This window comes from Melitaea cinxia, chromosome 14 (assembly GCF_905220565.1).
Source record: "Melitaea cinxia chromosome 14, ilMelCinx1.1, whole genome shotgun sequence".
In the NCBI taxonomy this organism is placed as follows: Eukaryota; Metazoa; Arthropoda; class Insecta; order Lepidoptera; family Nymphalidae; genus Melitaea; species Melitaea cinxia.
The window spans coordinates 15,894,519-15,913,180 of NC_059407.1; the positions used below are offsets into that span (position 1 = coordinate 15,894,519).

General features: G+C 33.3%; 1 long non-coding RNA gene across 1 annotated transcript; it reads right to left on the bottom strand.

The window, feature by feature from the left end:
- Positions 1-1,365: 1,365 nt before the first annotated feature.
- Positions 1,366-14,066, bottom strand: LOC123659837. The gene is made up of 4 exons (XR_006744093.1): positions 13,887-14,066; positions 10,381-10,386; positions 6,956-6,958; positions 1,366-1,376 (listed from the first exon to the last, which is right to left on the bottom strand). It is a non-coding gene; the product is annotated as an uncharacterized LOC123659837 (long non-coding RNA).
- Positions 14,067-18,662: the final 4,596 nt, after the last annotated feature.

Here is an 18,662-nt window from a genome sequence, read left to right on the forward strand (position 1 = left end):
CTGTGGTTTGGTGGCCGAGAACCAGACTAATCACCGGAGAAGCAAAACTACAACGACTTCAAAGGCTAGCTTGCATGGCGACTACGGGCTGCATGAGGACTACTCCGACAGCCGCCCTGGAAACCCTACTGAACCTGCCGCCGCTGCACCTGTTTATCCAACAGGAGGCGGGAGCGGCTGCGGTAAGACTCAGGAAGCTAAACCTTTGGAGGAACGTAAAGGTAGCACATACAGGAATACTTGGCGAACTGGCAAACAGGGAACCGCTCGTCGAAGCGGTTACCGACAGGATACCCAAACAGTACGTATTCGACAAAAGATACAGAATACAATTACACGAAGACCCAGGTGAAGGCCTCAACCCTAGGGAGTTAAGAATCTTCACAGACGGGTCGAAAACATCAACAGGTACAGGTTCTGGGGTCTACTCAGAAGACCTGAATATCCACATCTCATCGCCATTAGGAATCCACAACACCGTCTTCCAGGCGGAATGTATGGGAATCATAATGGCAGCAACAGCGATCAAGTCTAGAGAGGTACAGGGTTTTCCAATCCGTATACTTTCCGACAGCAGATCGGTCCTGCAAGCCCTACAGAGCGACATTATGACATCAGGGCTAATATACGAGTGCCATCGAGCTCTGACGAAGGTAAGTGAAACAAATACCATTACCCTTCAATGGATAAAGGGACACAGTGGATCGCGGGGCAATGACGCGGCCGACCGACTGGCGAGGAATGGATCGGAGATGAGGGTCCACGGACCCGAACCCATTCTGCCTCTGCCATTCGGATGGCTGCGCAGCCAGCTGCGACACAACACCAAGGTAATGCACCAAGAATATTGGACAAACCTAACTACCTGCAGGCAGACCAAGGAAGCTCTTCCGACGATCAACCCAGGATTGTCCCGCAAACTTCGCGGTTATGGAAGAGCCCAGCTCCGACTACTGGTCGGGGCGCTTACGGGACATGCCTTGCTTAACAAGCACTTACACAATCTAGGTGTTACAGACAGCCCCCTGTGCAGAGCGTGCCTGGAGGCAGAGGAAACGGCCTCACATATCCTGCTGGAATGCGGTGGTGTGGCGAACTACAGGGCACTACACCTTGGGACACCGAGGTTGCTCCAGGAAGTCGTCGGCAACGTGAAGGGTCTGCTAGGCTTCCTCAAGGAGCTTGGCTGGCACGAATAGTGCCCACCAGCCGATCACGCAAAAAAGGCGCATCAAGACGTCGAGTTGCGGAAAATAGCCCGTGTACAACAACATGCTTAATATAATTATGAAGAGCGTAAAAGCAGTAAATCTTCATTTTTTAATAGTTTTATAATTTAAAATGAATGCATTATGACAATCAAGAGAAACATAATACTCAAGATACAAGACAAGGAATAATACTAACAATCGTCTCTGAAGTAAATAAATCGTCAATTGTTATCTTGAACCGACACAAAAACGGTGAATTGTACGGGATTAATTAAATTTCCTTATCAAATAATAACCTCGAGATAATCGTAAGCGTTACGACTAATCTTATCTCGAAAGTGTTCAGAGAGACAGCTATTTAACGTTCCCGCTCATTTAAATATATATTCCTTCTTAATTCTTGTCTTAATGATAAAGGGTTCGCTGACAGTCAAAGTTATTTGCTTAATAACTATATATATATATATATATATATATATATATATATATATATATATATATATATATATATAGGCTAGGCAATAGACAATCGGGCTCCACTTTATGGGGTTTTGGTTTTGGAGGTGGGTGGGGAAGAAGGGGGAGGAGTGAGTTATTCTCTGATATCACTACCATCGTGTGAAGCCCCATGGTTAAGTTTTGAACTTAGAATTGTTTTATTTAGAGCTATTACAATACCTTAGAGTTCCGCGTCTGACTCCACCTTAGCTCCGGTGCTGCGGGAAGTGCACTCACGCTCCATTCCGAACTTTCACACGTTATTATCGAACAGGAGTACGTTAAAACGATCTCGACTACAAAATTAATAAACGATACGAACTGACATAAACGACATAGACAACTTAGACTGAGACAAACGCTTTTAAACAAAATGGTTGTGGTGTATTTTATTTTATTTCATGTCATGTTTTTTACTTAAATATATTTTTATTTTTACTTATTTACTGTTATGTACGAAAAATATTCAATGTTTTCTTTCATTTTAATCAATAGTATTATTTAGCTGTGATTTTCTGTAAGGTTGATGTACTTCCCCAGACCCAGCAGGATATTTCCTTCTGTACTCTTCCTCATTAAAAACTACTCAAGCGATTTCTACAATTTTTTCTTTCTAATATTACCTAAAAAGAAAAATCTGTAAAGTTTCACAACAAACAGCTAGTTATAGAGGAGTACTCTAGAATTTCCAAAAGCACAATAATTGTTGAAAATATCAATGCGGTCAAAGCGTCAGCGATGTCTTGTTCATAATAAAAGTGATTCTTTATTCTTTATTATTTATCTTTCTGGAATAAGAATAATATTACGTAAGAACAACAGATACTTGAATAGCATTCGTAAATGTTTAACAGTGACTTAGCGTGTAACGTCGAGTTATGAATGGAACATTATTCACATCAGAATCACTATTCCCAGTTCATTTCTAGACAACTGTGTATCATAACATTGCTTTGAGAATTGATAATACACATATGTTGGTGTAACAGAACATTACTATTTTTATTTTACGAATATCTCATGAATAATAATTATTAAAAAGAAGAAAATATTAAAAAACCCTTCGATTAGTTTAGGAAAACTTTCATGGTATTATGACGTCACGTACAGCTGACTGTTACTTTGTTGAGAACTGAGTGTATGTGTCAGATGTTTCCAGATCCCGACGTTAGAGTTTAATCTGTTTTTGGAGGGGGTAATAGATTTTTTGAATAACTAATAAACAAACGCCTCAGACTAAATGCCCACAAAGATTTTCCACTATTTCGGGGGTCCGGAAGCACACACAATACACAAGCGCAAACCCCCAGACCACGGCAAACATCTGTATGACCAATGCCAAATGTAGCCATGCATGCGGGAATCGAAATATCAACCGCCAGCGCAAAAACCAGCATGTACGGTGACCGTTTCGCTAACATGAAATAACGCCCGATATTCTGTGTCAAAGTAATAAGCAGGTGAAATCGTAAAACATATATATTTGTTAATCAAATAGGCAAAACATAATTGTGTTTGCTCGCAAACGAAAAAAAAACCGACTTCAATTACATCGACAAGTAATACAACGTAGATCGACGAAAAAATAGTCAAGCAACTACGCGTTATCAAAGATTACTCAAAAAGTAGTTATCAGATCTCGATAAAATTTATATGTGACCACATGATAAACATCAGCTTTCGATTAAATTAAAAATTATCAAAATCGGTACACCCAGTAAAAAGTTATTACGGATTTTCGAGAGTTTCCCTCGATTTCTCTGGAATTACATCATCAGATCCTAGTTTCCTTATCACGGTACCAAACTAGGGATATTCCCTTTCCAACAAAAAAACAATTATCAAAATCGGTACATCCAGTAGAACGTTATGCGGTATAATACAATGTAGGTCGACGAAAAAAGCGTCAAGTAAAAACGCATTATTAGATATAACTCGAAAAGTAGTTGTTAGATTTCAAATAAATTTAAATGGGACCAATTGGCACACACCACCCTTTGATTAAAACAAAATTTGTCGAAATCGGTCTACCCGGTCAAAAGTTCTGATGTAACATACATTAAAAAAAAATAAAAAAAAAAATTCAGTCGAATTGAGAACCTCCTCTTTTTTTGGAAGTCGGTTAAAAACAGAACACTCAGCGAATCATAAACTCCGGTGTCAAAGCTTTCCAAAGTTCCGCTAACTATAAAATAAACCTAACCTGTACCTAGAAGTCGGTCTAAAAATAAGTAGCACACAATTAGCAATACAGACGTCACGTTAGATTATCAAGAAGTGAACACAATCGAACCACTTGCTATTCTAGGAATCACGGCAAATAACGACCGTTTTAGAACTTATAGATCGTGCGGCTTTCATTGAATTGTTGAAAATAATTATGTTCGTTCTCAAACAAATTAAAAAATCCAACTGGAAACCATATATAACCTATAGATTTTTTTTTGAATTTTATGACCAAAACTTTACAATTTTATACATATGTACCTACAGTTCACAATTTAGGAACTAATTACTATTTACAGACAAAACACAAACAGTATAAATCATGTCAGCGTAAAATGGTGCCAAGAATGCTTGCTGCATCCTTCTCTAAATCTGAAGCAGCCTGATCGGGGAAGTACCTCTAATTACAGAATATCACAGCTAAATCATACTGCTTTCAAGCAGTGTCGTGTTTCTGCGGTAAGCAAGGTGACCAGAGCTCCTGTCAGGAAATTAGCGGTGGGGAAGGCAACACACTTGCGATGCTTCTGGTGTTGCAGGCATCTATCGGCTACGTTAGTCATTTACCACCTGGTGAGCTGTACGCTTGTTTGCTGACCTAGTAATATTTATACAAAAAAAGAAAGCAATATATAGAAATTGATTTCCACATTAAAATAAACAATAGATGTGTCTCAGTGTTGCCAGATCTATTAGTTAAGTGAGATTATTAACGGTAAACCATAATAAACACCATTACAATAAACTTTTACTGTGTCAACTAGGGTTGCTCTTTTTTAAAGATTATGTCTTTAAAAAATACATAATATTCATATGATTTTTATAAAACTAAATTAAAATGGAAGTATTTTGTTATAAAAATAGAAAAATATTTTATTTAAATTGGAATTATTTAGCTGTGATCTTCTTTCTATAAGACTGTGGAGTTCCGCAATCGGGCTGTTCCAAATCTTAAAAAGATATTGCCAGATGTGTCCTACCTCAAAAATTCTGGTCTTAGACTATCAATTCTGATTAAAACTTTCTTATTATCTTGATGTTGCAATCTTCATTTTTTTTTTATATTTACAAATAGTCTGTAGTTACCATGCCGTAACACAAGAATCCCGCTTACGAAGGAAGAATGGAGGTAACATGGGAACAACAGGATAAGCAACTCAGCAATTTGATTGTTTTACAATTTAATTATTAAAATATATTTTGAAGCAGTCTCGTATCAATCATCGCATAGAATAGTTATATTTATTTTTATATTATTGTAATTTCATTTTATATTTCGAATAAATAAATATTGTGAATTTAAATAAAATTGTTTTTTAATAATTGTGTTTGCAGGCAAACGAAGAAAAACTGTCAAGTAAATACTCATTATCAAAGATTAATCCAAAATTGTAATCAGATCTCGATGAAATTTAAATATGACCACATGATAAACATCGGCTTTCGATTAAATTAAAAATCATCAAAATCGGTACACCCAGTAAAAAGTTTGGCGGATTTTCGAGAGTTTTCCTCGATTTCTTTGGGATCCCATCATCAGATCCTGGTTTTCTTCATGGTACCAAACTAGGGATATCTCCTTTCCAACAAAAAAGAATTATCGAAATCGGTCCATAAACGACGGAGTTATCCCCGAACATACATAAAAAAAAACATATATACGGTCGGGTTGAGTAACCTCCTCTTTTTTTTTTGAAATCGGTTAAAAAGACTTTCATCGGTTGCCATATCATAACTCAGTCCAGGATTTTTTTAGGCAACCCATTTTTAATATATTAACTAATATACTAAATTTATTATAAAGTATGTTTCATTCTATTATCAGCTCGGTCAAGATCGACTTAGGTTCGGATCATAGATCACTAGGTCATTATCCAAAAAAATAGTGACAGCCCTGTTGTAGTCATGAGATTGATCTGAGCACATGTTGCTGGCAAGTATTGTGTTGATGAAGTAAGAGTTAAAATATTTAAGATATAATTAAATATATTGTATATTTGATTAATAATATAATTTCACTACTGTTGGCTTTTAATTAACTTCACATAAATTATACTAAAAACGTAAATTAATAATAAAACAAGGGCTTCCTTCTCAATGGGCCTCAATAGGATAACATTTATTAGGGATTAGAACACACGCAATACAAACGAACAGATAAATAAAATATCCATTAAAAATATTTCACTGGAGCGTGGATCAAATTCGCGAGAAATTGTATAAAAATTCGTTGCTTATACGTCTCATCGTAATATAGGTACTAGGTACTAGCTATATTTCAATGTTGGTTCCAAATGTACTTTGAATTTTCAAATAAAATAGTTTAATAATAAGATTAATTCAAATGATTTAATAATTACCTTTTCAATATTATCATATACATGACATTTGATTAACTAAACGTTTGCCTGTATCTCCGAAATGCTTTGTAATCTAATATATTAGAGCCAAATTCAGCTATTTGGCCGCTAACTAAATTCCCGCAATAATCGTATAACACAATTATATATTCCGTGGCGCCAAACACGACGCGTTATGATAAACATGTCACAAGTTGTCATAAACATGCCATGATGTTGTAAAACAGTTTGTTGAGAGTAAAATTTGCAAGAACAAAAATAATACTTATACTTATTTGTGAGAGGTTTATCGGTACTAATGTAGTTTGTTTTGTTTGAACGGGCTAATCTCAAGATCTACTGGTTCAAATTGACAAAATTTTTCAATTTTTTTTTTTCAAAATTTTTCAAAATTGACAATTTTGCAAATTTTTTATTTTTATTGTCCATTCACCTAGGCTATATAAAATAAATAAGTACGTTTTTTTTTCATTGGAGCAGACGGGTCCTGGAGTGGAGACCTCGTCTTTGCAAACGCAGTGTGGGACGTCCTCCGGCCCGTTGGACCGACGATCTACGTAAGGTTGTCGGTGTAGGCTAGATGAGGATTGCGGAAAACCGGGATGTCTGGCGCGAACTTGGGAAAACCTATGTCCAGCAGTGGACTACAATAAGCTGAACTAACTGACGTTTTTTTTAACAATCTAACGTACTTAGGTGAAACCGCGGGTCACAACTAATGAGTACGTGTACTGCAAAACTAACACAGGGCACTTATATTTAGTATCAAAAATTTATGGTAACTTTAACAAAGACACTGACATTTATTAATAAGTAGCTTTTTTTTACGTGGGGAAAATCCATCATGGATACCCGGATCCAGCGCGGGGGCGCCAGAGGGTTATGTCAGACTCCTACTGACTAAAAAACCACCACGTGTGAACAGTCGCCCGCCTGAGTGGGGCGAGTTATTAATAAGAAGCTGTGCCAGCAATAAATATATTAGTACAAAGCGACATCTAGCATAATAAAGTAGTAACAGGCGTTCAAAGGTACTAATCTAAATTTAAAAAAAAAAAACAAAAGAAAACAAAGAAATAAAAACGAAGCAAAGATAAAAGGATAAATTATAAAAATGTTAAGTTTAATAAAAACTTTTTACGTAAAAATAATAAGATGAGACAGTTTGCTTTGTTCAATTATAACTTAACTAATCAATAACACTTCAAATTTTGTTAACACAACAAAGTTGGCAAACAAGCGTACTGCTCACCTGATGGTAAGCGATTACCGTAGCCTATACACGCCTGCAACACCAGGAGCTCTGGCCACCTTACTCATCAAAGGAATACAACACTGCTTGTAAGTAGTTTTTTCGCAAATTTTCCGAATACATTTATGCCTATAATGTAATACCACTTCCTTATAATTCCACATTCACACTCCACGACTATTTAGAAAGAGTATTGAAATGTGAAGAAAACATCTCAAGATTCAGTGAAACAAAATGATTAGAAAAGGAAGTACAGATGACCAGCTGATATTAGACCACCGGCAGAGCTGACAAAAAAAAAGTGGTCAAGACCGAGCGGTAAGAACGAATGAAACGTAACGGTCATTCGAAACTATTTTTGTAACTTAATAACATAGAATGACTTGTTTATTATAATATTGTAACATCGAATGATGAGATACATTTACCCACAAGCTATAGAACTCAACCAAATGGATTTTAATTATTATTATTCAGTTTTAAATTATTAATTAATTCTTCTATATGCACCAATTGTACGTAATAGAACTGACCCAATTGCTTGTTTAAGTTGTTTTTTTTATTTGTTTAAAATTTAAAAAAAAAATTATTTGAGATTATATAACCTACATTAAAATATCTTTGTTTATCATAATTATTAATAAGTAACTACGCAAAAGTACATAAAATTATTCCACTAATATCAATAAAAAAGTTAATTATATTAAATATTATCCGTAAACACAGTGCCTTTTCATAATATTAATTTAAAAAAAAAAGAAGAAAAAAACAAACAGGACATTCACGTCAAGCAAGTAAGATTTATTAAATCTACAACCGCTGTATCATATTGTTTATCTCAAGCGCATTAAAGTGTCCGACTGCACAGCATCATTATAACTATCCCTCGTCGGAGGGGTGGGTAAGCTGAAAAATAAGCGCCATATTTCACTTGGGGGCGGGGGACTAAATTAAATAAGTTTTAAGCTCATTTGCAAATACGACGATTTACAATCCGATATTGTACACGACGTTTATTTTAAATGATATATAAAAACAAAGTATACGTACAGCAAAAATAAAACACATTACAAAAAATTGTATTAAAATTAAAAAAAAAATTGTCTATTCCTAAAAGGAAGCGTTTGTACGAGTATTTATTTTAAACCGTACCTTTACTCCTTAATAAATGTGTGTTCTAAGTTTCCATCACAGACAATCATACGATTCAATTTCGTCTTAGATAAAGAGTTTCCTCAACAGCAGTGTTATATTTTCTTACGAGAAGTTATTACCTTTTCATTATAATATATTAAATGTAGACTTTTTCATTTATTTTGTGAAAACTATACCCTACCTGTTTCAAATTACGAAATAAAGGAATTTTGTCAATAAAATCCTTAACGCAAATTTTGCTTAAATGATTATTTTTGGTGAGAGAATAAATTTGGTAATCGAAAAGATATAAAAATTAGAGAAAAAAATAAAAAAAAATTGAGGAAACAACATGCCTCGTCTAGATGCATCAGAACTTTAACAATTATATTAAAAACCGGAACATACATGCTCCTAACACATTATGTAACCTAACACATATTATTAAATCGAATCAAAATCTAACGAGTTTCATACGGTTACATAATGCATTGTTTATTATTCTAACGAGAATTACGTACAATTTATTTATAACAATATATTTAATAAATATTATTTTTATATAATATATTAAAATGGCCCCAAGTGTAATCTATCAAATTGAAACTTTTTGATTGAAAGAGGCGCGTGCATTTACGAATTATACCTAATGGATTATTTACTGTAAGCCACGAACTTCGATTATTGAATTACTAAACTTTCGAAAGATACAGTAATATAACAAGACTTTGTCTTTACAAAGTTAATGCGTGGAACTGATTTTTTTTAACAAATTACAATTTTTATACTTAGACTTTAGAAAAAAATACGGTACATTTATATCTGACAATAATGTTCAATAACATTGTTTTATTTATATTTCTTTGTTCATAAAATAAAGAAGGGTAACTTGTATGTTTCCAGTTCTTACTTGTTTTATATATATATCCAAAAGCTTATAATGTCCGTGCTTTTGTTTTTCTAATTTTATTTTTGTTAATAATCGTTACTTCGTACTACACTACTGCAGCTTACATTAAGAAAACCAATTATTCTAACTTAGTGTCCCTAATGCAGACGTGAGTCCACCGACCAAAATTACGCTAACTTAATTGATATCTTACTTAGTTCTTACTTGTTGACAAACAACTATTTTTAGCGTCAGATTCCTTTACCCTCAATAGTTAGAATTTTTTTAAGTCAATATTAGTCCAAAGCTGTCGTCTGACATTCTAAAACTCCTTATGGGGGATGTTTTAGAAGGAGATATTACACAAAAGCCCAATTCTTATACTTTCAAAAATGACAAAACTCACATAAAACTTTGCTCCCTCATTTCAACCCATTAGGGAAAATCTAAAACGTTTCCAAAACGTTTTTATACCTTAAGCTTAGAGAAACTCTAATAAAAACTTTTTACCCTTTTATAAGCCCCTTTTTTGCGTAAAAATTACAGAGACTACTGTGTGCATAAGTTATATCATTGTGCTTGCCCGGAAACGAAAAACCCGACTTCAATTACATCGACAAGTAATACAACGTAAGTAGACGAAAAAATTAACAAACGCACTAGTCTTCACTACGATTTTCGAGGGTTTCCCTCAATATCACTGGGATCCCATCATCAGATCCTGGTTTCCTTATTATGGTAAATAAATGAGGAAGTTATCCCCGAACATAAATAAAAATAAAATATATATATACGGTCGAATTGAGTAACCTCCTCCTTTTTTGAAGTCGGTTAAAAAAGAACCTATTTCTTGATTCTAAATTCTACCATCTTTTCTCATTATAAATCAATCAGTCTATGAGTCAAGATATGTTGATTCAAATTGTAGCACAGATAACCTGATCAGCGTGTATTGTAAAATTGTATAGTTTTAATCATTCTATCAATAAAATGTCTCGATACGAGAACAATTTAATCAGTATCAATGTTCTTGAATTCAAAGTCATAATCGAAATAGCTGTATTTAAATAGGCTTTAAAAGCAGCTTCGAATCGGCATCTTATTAATTAAAATTTTAATCATTGTTAAAAGTGAAACTACCGCCGATTCGGAATGTAGATTATGCAGACAAGAATTGGCAAAAAACTCTGCAGTTACTTTTAAAAAAAAATGTGTTTTATTACAAAATACCCCTTTGAAAATGTTACACAACTGTTCTAACGAAGTAATTTTCTGTAAAAAAGGCACAAACGTTTAAGGCTAACCAAAAAACTATCGCCAGTTGGCAAATAAACACAACTCAAATTATTTTTGGTTTTTTTTTAAATTTAATCTTTGTTTATAATGTTTATGTGCATACTTTATTTACTGATTTTTATTTTTATTTACTAATTGTATTCACGACAAAATTACAAAGTACTTATTTTAATTAATAACGCTTTTAAATCCCATTAAAAATACTGCATACAATATTAAAACTTACTGCTAAGCAGTTTTTTTATCACGATATAACAACCAAAAAAAATTAGAGTCAGGCGTAGGTCGCTTTCTCCATGTAGGTGAAGGATGGACCTTAATCCACCACGCTGCTCCACTGCGGGCGGATATATTCCCTGTGAGTAACGATAGCTGTCAGGTGTATATTATAACAACCGGGACCGACAGCTTAACGTGCTCTCCGAGGCACGGGAGATCCACAAGAACAGACATCTAAACAAGACAGAAATATTTGTAGAAATACAAATATCCATCCCGACTGGGAATCGAATCACCAAACCGCCGGTGTTTAAGCGCGTACATGACACACGTACCACTACACCAGAGCGATTGAGTGTATCGTAACTATTGTGTACCTTAGCTTTATTCCTACGTATTTTAAATTGAAATAGTAGCTCGTATTCCGTTGCTATAATATTTGCAGGAATAATAACGTTCCCCCACATTACGACAAATATAAAATTTCGAAAGATGTTGGTATGAAAAGAGCCGCGTGCCACCCGAGAGTAAATCCAATTTTTAATAAACTGGCTCAAGTTCCGTTATTCGTGGGGTGACCATTAGATAGAGATACGAATAATATATATATTAATATAAAACCTGTACTCGACTTTTTGTGGATCCCTCAAAAACAAAACTTAAAATATACTTGTTACATAATATGATTTAGAATAATTAATTACGTCACATAAAAATTTTTGATTATCTGTACCAATATTAAAGATCTGAAAAGTTTGTTCGTTTAAACGCACTAATGTCAAGAACTTAAGGTTCGAACTATAAATTGTTATTGTGTGGGCTGGTTTTTCCCTCAAATTAACGCGTATGAAACAGCGAGCACGGCTTCAAAGTCAAAGTCTAAACTAGAATCAAAAATAACTTTATTCAAGTACAAAGGCACTCTTGAACTTTCATTTTTAACCGACTTCAAAAAAGGAGGAGGTTACTTAATTCGACCGTACATATATATATTATGTATGTTCGGGGATAACTTCGTCGTTTATGAACCGATTTTGATAATTCTTTTTTGTTGGAAATGAGATATCCCAAGGGTGGTACTATGATAAGGAAACCTGGATCTGATGATGGGATCTCAGAGAAATCGAGGGGAACCTTCGAAAATCGTAGTGACTGTTAATTTTTTTCGTCTACTTACGTTGTATTACTTGTCCATGTAATTGAAATCTTTTTTTTTTTCGTTTGCTAGCAAACACAATTATTATACAAATTGAAATTGTATTTGTTTAACGAATGAATTATAGTTAAAACGAAGCTCCCACTGTTGCGAAATATAAATTCTGCAAAGAAAAATCACCAAGAAACTCGGCATTTACTGTCTCAAAAAATTATAAATGCTTTGGTAATATTATTCATGTCACACAATAACCTCAATTCCTCAAAGTTAAGGTAGAGGTCACTTTGCACTAACAGCAATTTTTTGTGGTTGAAAATATCTCATACGAACACAAATTGTGTTCACCCTACCCTCTCACGAGCGGAGCGAGATCATTGTTTACGTTACTAGCGGATTACACGCGCCCCGCCGCTCTATATTTCGTACAAACTATATAAGAAGCGGGAGTTACTTGGATATGTGCAGAACATTGATATTATAACCGACTTCACTTGTAAAGAGGGTTGTGATAAATACAAATGTAATCATTTTTACACGATTGTATTGGGTGCAAATGCCTGTCTATGAATGTATTTAATTATAAGTTTTGAATGCATTATAAATATAATATAAATACATAAAGACGCTATATAAAATGGATCTTAGGTCAGTGCCACTTACTAGTTGGTTGGATTGATATAGCTACGCTATTACCCCATTATCTCAAATTAAATTTTCCTGTTTTTTCTATCTTAATCATTTTTTTCGTCCCATCATAATTTTGACGTAGCAATCTTATGGATGATGTTTATATATAAAAATATTAATTTAGCAACATTATCATTATATTTTCGATTGTATTGACCCTGCTTTCTGCTCCGGGGGTTGTGGGTTACATTCCCACCCCGAGTCTGGGTATATTTATTTATATTTGTGTTTATCCAAAAAAAAATTAGCTATACCAGTCTGCTGTTACCTATAACACAAGCATAACGTTGCTTACTTTAGGAACAGATGACCGTTTGTGTATGTTGTAAATATTTATTTATTTATTATCGCTAAATTTTACTTTACTAAAATAAAACACTGAATTACAAACAATAGTAACACAACACTAAGAGTCCCTTTCAATATTTTTCTAACAAGTTACAGCCATTCTCACCGTATCACCCCAAGTTTTCACAGGAACAAATAACCTAATAAAATACAGAGATATGCCACTAGGAACGATATTGGCTTGAACGTCGCGAAAATGTAGTGATAAAAACCGAGATTTCATTATGTCGTGGAAATATCTATTTGTTTGCGTTATACGACAATATTTTCGTTGGAATCCTTTTGCTATTTGTGGACTTGTTATGTATTCAATGCTTTTATTACGAGTATATTGGAGTCTAGATATTGTACGGCTATGTAATAGTGTGAAAAGTTCACTTTTGCGTTAGATCAGATTATTTTCAGATTATTCATATTAGAGATTTAGAATGTGTAATACGGGCTGTTTAAATATCAAGTTACGACTTATGGAAGTGGAGTACAAAAATTAAAAAAGTATAAAAACTTAACGCAGTAAATCTATCGCGGTAAAAGTCCTTGTAGCTAACAAAGTGTTTTAAATTTAATTACATTGTAAATGAAATTAAATGAAAAATCAATTTATTCTCACAACCTCAGATTAATAAACAAAAGGCAGATGGAGCGCGCCGAACATGCGAGTGAAGCCACCAAAGCGAATACAAAATCAAAAGCGAATACAAAGTCGCAGCAGTGCTAAAGATAGCGTCGTATTGTTTAAACGTCTCGAGTGATTCATTATTTTGTGTCAAAAAATGCCGTCTTGTGTTATTAAACATTTTGAAAGTTGTTCCCAAAAATAAAAAAAAGAGGATGGAATTTCATTTCACAGGTAATTATAAATTATTTAATTGATTTTATTATTTATACACTCAATAAATTATATGGTTCTCTCGGAACACAAAACCTCGACATTAATTCAACTGTGTTGCCAGTGTTCGGCGAAATGTTTTTCCCTTCAATTGGGGAAACTACTTGATGGTCTAGGCGTTAGTGAGACTGACTTTTAAATGTACGGACGTGTATTCGATTTCCACACGTAATATCACGCCTAAATAGTTATTCCGAATTTAGATGTATTTTTATCTGTTATTACCATTTACTGTGATTCGGTCATTAATATCTAATGCAGGAGCTTAAATAAAAATGTATATAGTTATCAATTTAGTTTCACTTCATCATTATCATATTTACATATATATATTAATTATAAAAATGTATATAGTTATCAATTTAGTTTCACTTCATCATTATCATATTTACATATATATATTACATATATATATTACATATATATATTTTGTTAAGTTATGGGCAATAGCCAAATTATAATATTAGTGGAATTAATGGAAGATGCTAGATATATTTAAAGAATACATATTGTAATCAAGTTGTGTCAAGTTTTATTATTTAATGATTTTGGCAGATTGCCGACAGATATTGTTCTACGCGAGGAATGGGTTTCTATTATTCGCCAAAGCAGGCAAGACAATAATTGGGAGGCTTCAAAATTTTGCGTTGTGTGTTCATTACATTTTAAAGAGGATGGCTTATGCTTTACCGAAAAATTTCGTAGGTTGATAAAAAAAAATCCAATGTAATTATTTGTAATACTATCTAATCTTTTGGTCTAGTCTTTAAGTTGTCTGTATATCGATGTATGTGTGTGTAAATAAATGATGATAATTATTATTATTATTATTAATAAATATTTTAAATTATGTATGTTTTTTTTATTTGTCTAATGAAATAAATATGATACTACTGAAAAACACTAAAGTTTTATTATCTAGAGTTGTAAACATTGTAAAGTCCATTTAAACCTTATTAAACAAAAACAAAATTAGTACCCGAAGCAAAGTGTGGACGGACCGCTAGTTATAAAAATTTGACATATTACCTATTTCTTTCGTTATTTTTAACGAAACCTTTATTAATATTATTATTATTATTAAAGTATTTATTTAGTTATTAATTCATGTATCCAAATAAAACTTTAGAACCTATTGTCGTAAAAGGACATTTTAAAAAATGCAGGGAGTTTTTTTTCTTTTTATGGTATCATTATACACACATAGATGCACGTGTTCCTACAGTGCCATTTCTAGTCGCCACGCACACATGAATAAAAAGTGGCTTCATACTTTTTGTTCCACACGCTCCATCTGCCTTTTGTTTATTAATCTGTGCTCACAACAATACAAAAAATATAACAAACAAAAAAACAAAAGTAAATAACTGACATAAATTTAAAAAATGGTGTTTGGATATATTTTGTGACATAAGGAGGTGACTCAGCATAATCTGACCTTAGGCCATAACTCCATGTAGAGCATGCAGACACACCCTCCTCCCTAAGGTGTTGGCGGGATCGGACGCGTGTGTGCCCGCGACACGTGTAAGTGCATATTATGCGTTGTGTATGTGCATAAAAGTACATATGTGTGAGTTCGTGGCTGATCTTATAATTATGCTATTGCTATGTGTCATTTATGCGATAAGAACTCCCTTAGCCAAAGAAACTGCCACAGGTTGACCTCCGCAGCCATTTGTCTTTTTTAAGGCTAATTTGTATTTTCTTTTAAAACACTCACCAGTAAAAATTACCAATTGTCGCTTATTTATTTTAACAATGATATATCGGTTTTAATTAATTTAAACGAGAAAAAGTATTTTAATGTGACATTGACAGTTAGAGAAAAATTGGTGTGAGTGGTAAACTCAAAATTTAAACTTATCAATTAAGCCTAAGCCAAACCGCTACCTATAACTTAAACATACTAATTTACGACTATACTTAATACAATAACTTAATCTCTATAATTTACAATGTGTAGTTAACCTTCATTAATGAACTAAGTATATAAACAGATACCTATCAAACAATCTAATGATCAGTAAACACAATAACCAAACACACGTAATTGTCTAACAATAATAACAGCGTATCACTAATTACTGTATTGTGTACGCGAATTATACTCCCGCCATTTTGGTGTTGCCAGCGTCAAGACTAAATACCCCGTATTAAGCTTTGTACAAACGTCGCGTTTGCACAATTAACTGAATAAAGCTATTCAGTTGTTTCATAAGACTTTCGCAGTCCACAGCTGGGTTATGCCCAATTTATCGCCAAATATTCCGGTTGTCCGCAGTCCTCTGCCAGCCGCAATTAGTGGTTTTGCTCAGACAGTCAGTCCAATGGGCTTGATGAAGCTCGACATTTCGTTTTTGACACACGGTCACCACTCTCCTAACCTAACCATTATCATATGGCATACGTGACCAGTCCGCAGCGTTTTCAGTTTACTGATCCTACGAACTATGTTGGTTATTTTGATACATAATGGGACTGTGTACTTTTTGTGTCCACGTAAACTGTGGTTAAATAGAACTGAAAAGGCCCACTAATGTCATACGACTGGGCCTTTTCTCCTATATAAAAATTTGTGAATAATTTAGGTACTTACAATTAATAACGACGTTAGTTTTTAAACTTTCGGGTGTACTGTGAACTATGAAAACTTTTGATTCTACAGGAGTCATTGTGATTGTCATTTCGTCAACCGTGGCCATGGCGTTCTTCATAACAAGAATTGCAAAATGACAGTCACAAATGCTCAGCAGTTTCACGTGATCTATAAAATACAGTGAGAACACATAAGCAATTATATTATGTGCCGTGTCGATATTTATTATTCAGTAGAGGGTCACATAAATGATAAAGATGAGGTAAGGTAAGATGACGATTCGAAAGTGCGTATGAGGCTTATTTGAATAAAACTATTTTGATTTTGGTTTTATACGTGTGCTCAAAGTTGCATCAATTTCCTGTAATTACCTAAACGTTGTGAACGCACAGACCGTACTTAGCATTAGTAACTCTCAGCACGAGGTTTTCAGCTACATTTGTATACATTTACGTAATCTGATCCTATCTCTGTTTTAGTTCGCATCTCCTAATTGTTATTGTTATGGTTACCACGACCGCCATTTTTAATTGCCATTCTTGGTCAGTCAGCGGTAAATAAGTGTTTATGGAACACAGTCCTTAAGAGAATATTAAAGGATAATATGCTTAGGAAGAGTGCCTTGAAGGTATTTAAATTAAATAAATAGATGTCTTAAAAACAAGAAGTTAAATCTATACTAATATTATATAGCTGTAGAGTTAATTTGTTTGAACGCACTAATATCTAGAACTTCTGGTTCCAATTGAAAAATTATTTTTGTGTAAGATTCATTAACAGAGGAAGTTTTTTTGTAGAATTTAAGAAAATTATTTCGATTAAATGAAAATCAATAAAATGTAAAAAAATAGCAAAGAAAACACAATGACTTTTTACGATAAGCCCATTACTTTTACTCTTATAATTAAAACTTTTTCTCAATCAAAACGTTGTTCGTTTCTAGGAATCAGATGTTTATGAATGTTGTTAAAGCAAAGTTAACACACAAACCGCTATCATCCTGTGCTGGAACGATCCACAGAGCCTTTTAAGCTAGTCGCGTTTGGCCGATGCCCAAAAACAAGGATATAAGAAGAAAGCAGACTTGAAAAGGTATTTCTAGAAATAGAAAGTAAAGCGCTAATATCCGATTTTATTGACGGTTTTAAACGATTAGAGAAATGTCTTTATTTTTGGAGAATTTACAAGTACAAAATAATTCCTAAATAATTAAGTGTAGGTATTATCTAAAATAAGGTGCTAGTATTATTAATATATTGCTTTTAAAATAAAAACTCTTGCGAAGTATACTTTTTATTTTATTTGAAGTAACTATTGTTTTTAGATTGAAATTTTTAAAACGAAACTTCAAAATATGCATTTATTGGGAACTTATTTATAACACCGACTTAATATTATTTGTAATACTGTTAATACCTTGTATTGGTGCGCGAAAAAGTAAACAAATAAATAAATAAATATTCTATTACATAAATTCAGATTTTTTTTCTTTTTTTTAATAATTTTACTTAAAATAAATTAAGTAGGTACCTACTTTAATATAAAAAAATGCTCTCGGGAACTCTTAAGCGGAAAAATTCGAATTCAGTAAACAAAAAAAAAAATCAAAGTCAACACAATATTTAAACTTTTTAATCCAGCCATATTTTATAGTGATAAAAATATAAAGGATGAGCGACGATGCATGACAAAGGTAAAAAAAAATTGGTACAATTTAAAACGAATAAACCAAAAAAAGACTAAAAAGAATAACTTTAAAATCACGAGCACTTTAATATTAGAGGGATTCTCTGAGATAACTCAATCACATTCTTATCTGATGACCGCGAATCATAGACAAATATAAATGTAAATACAAAATAAATCCCAGATAATCATTTGAACGCTATCAGCTAACG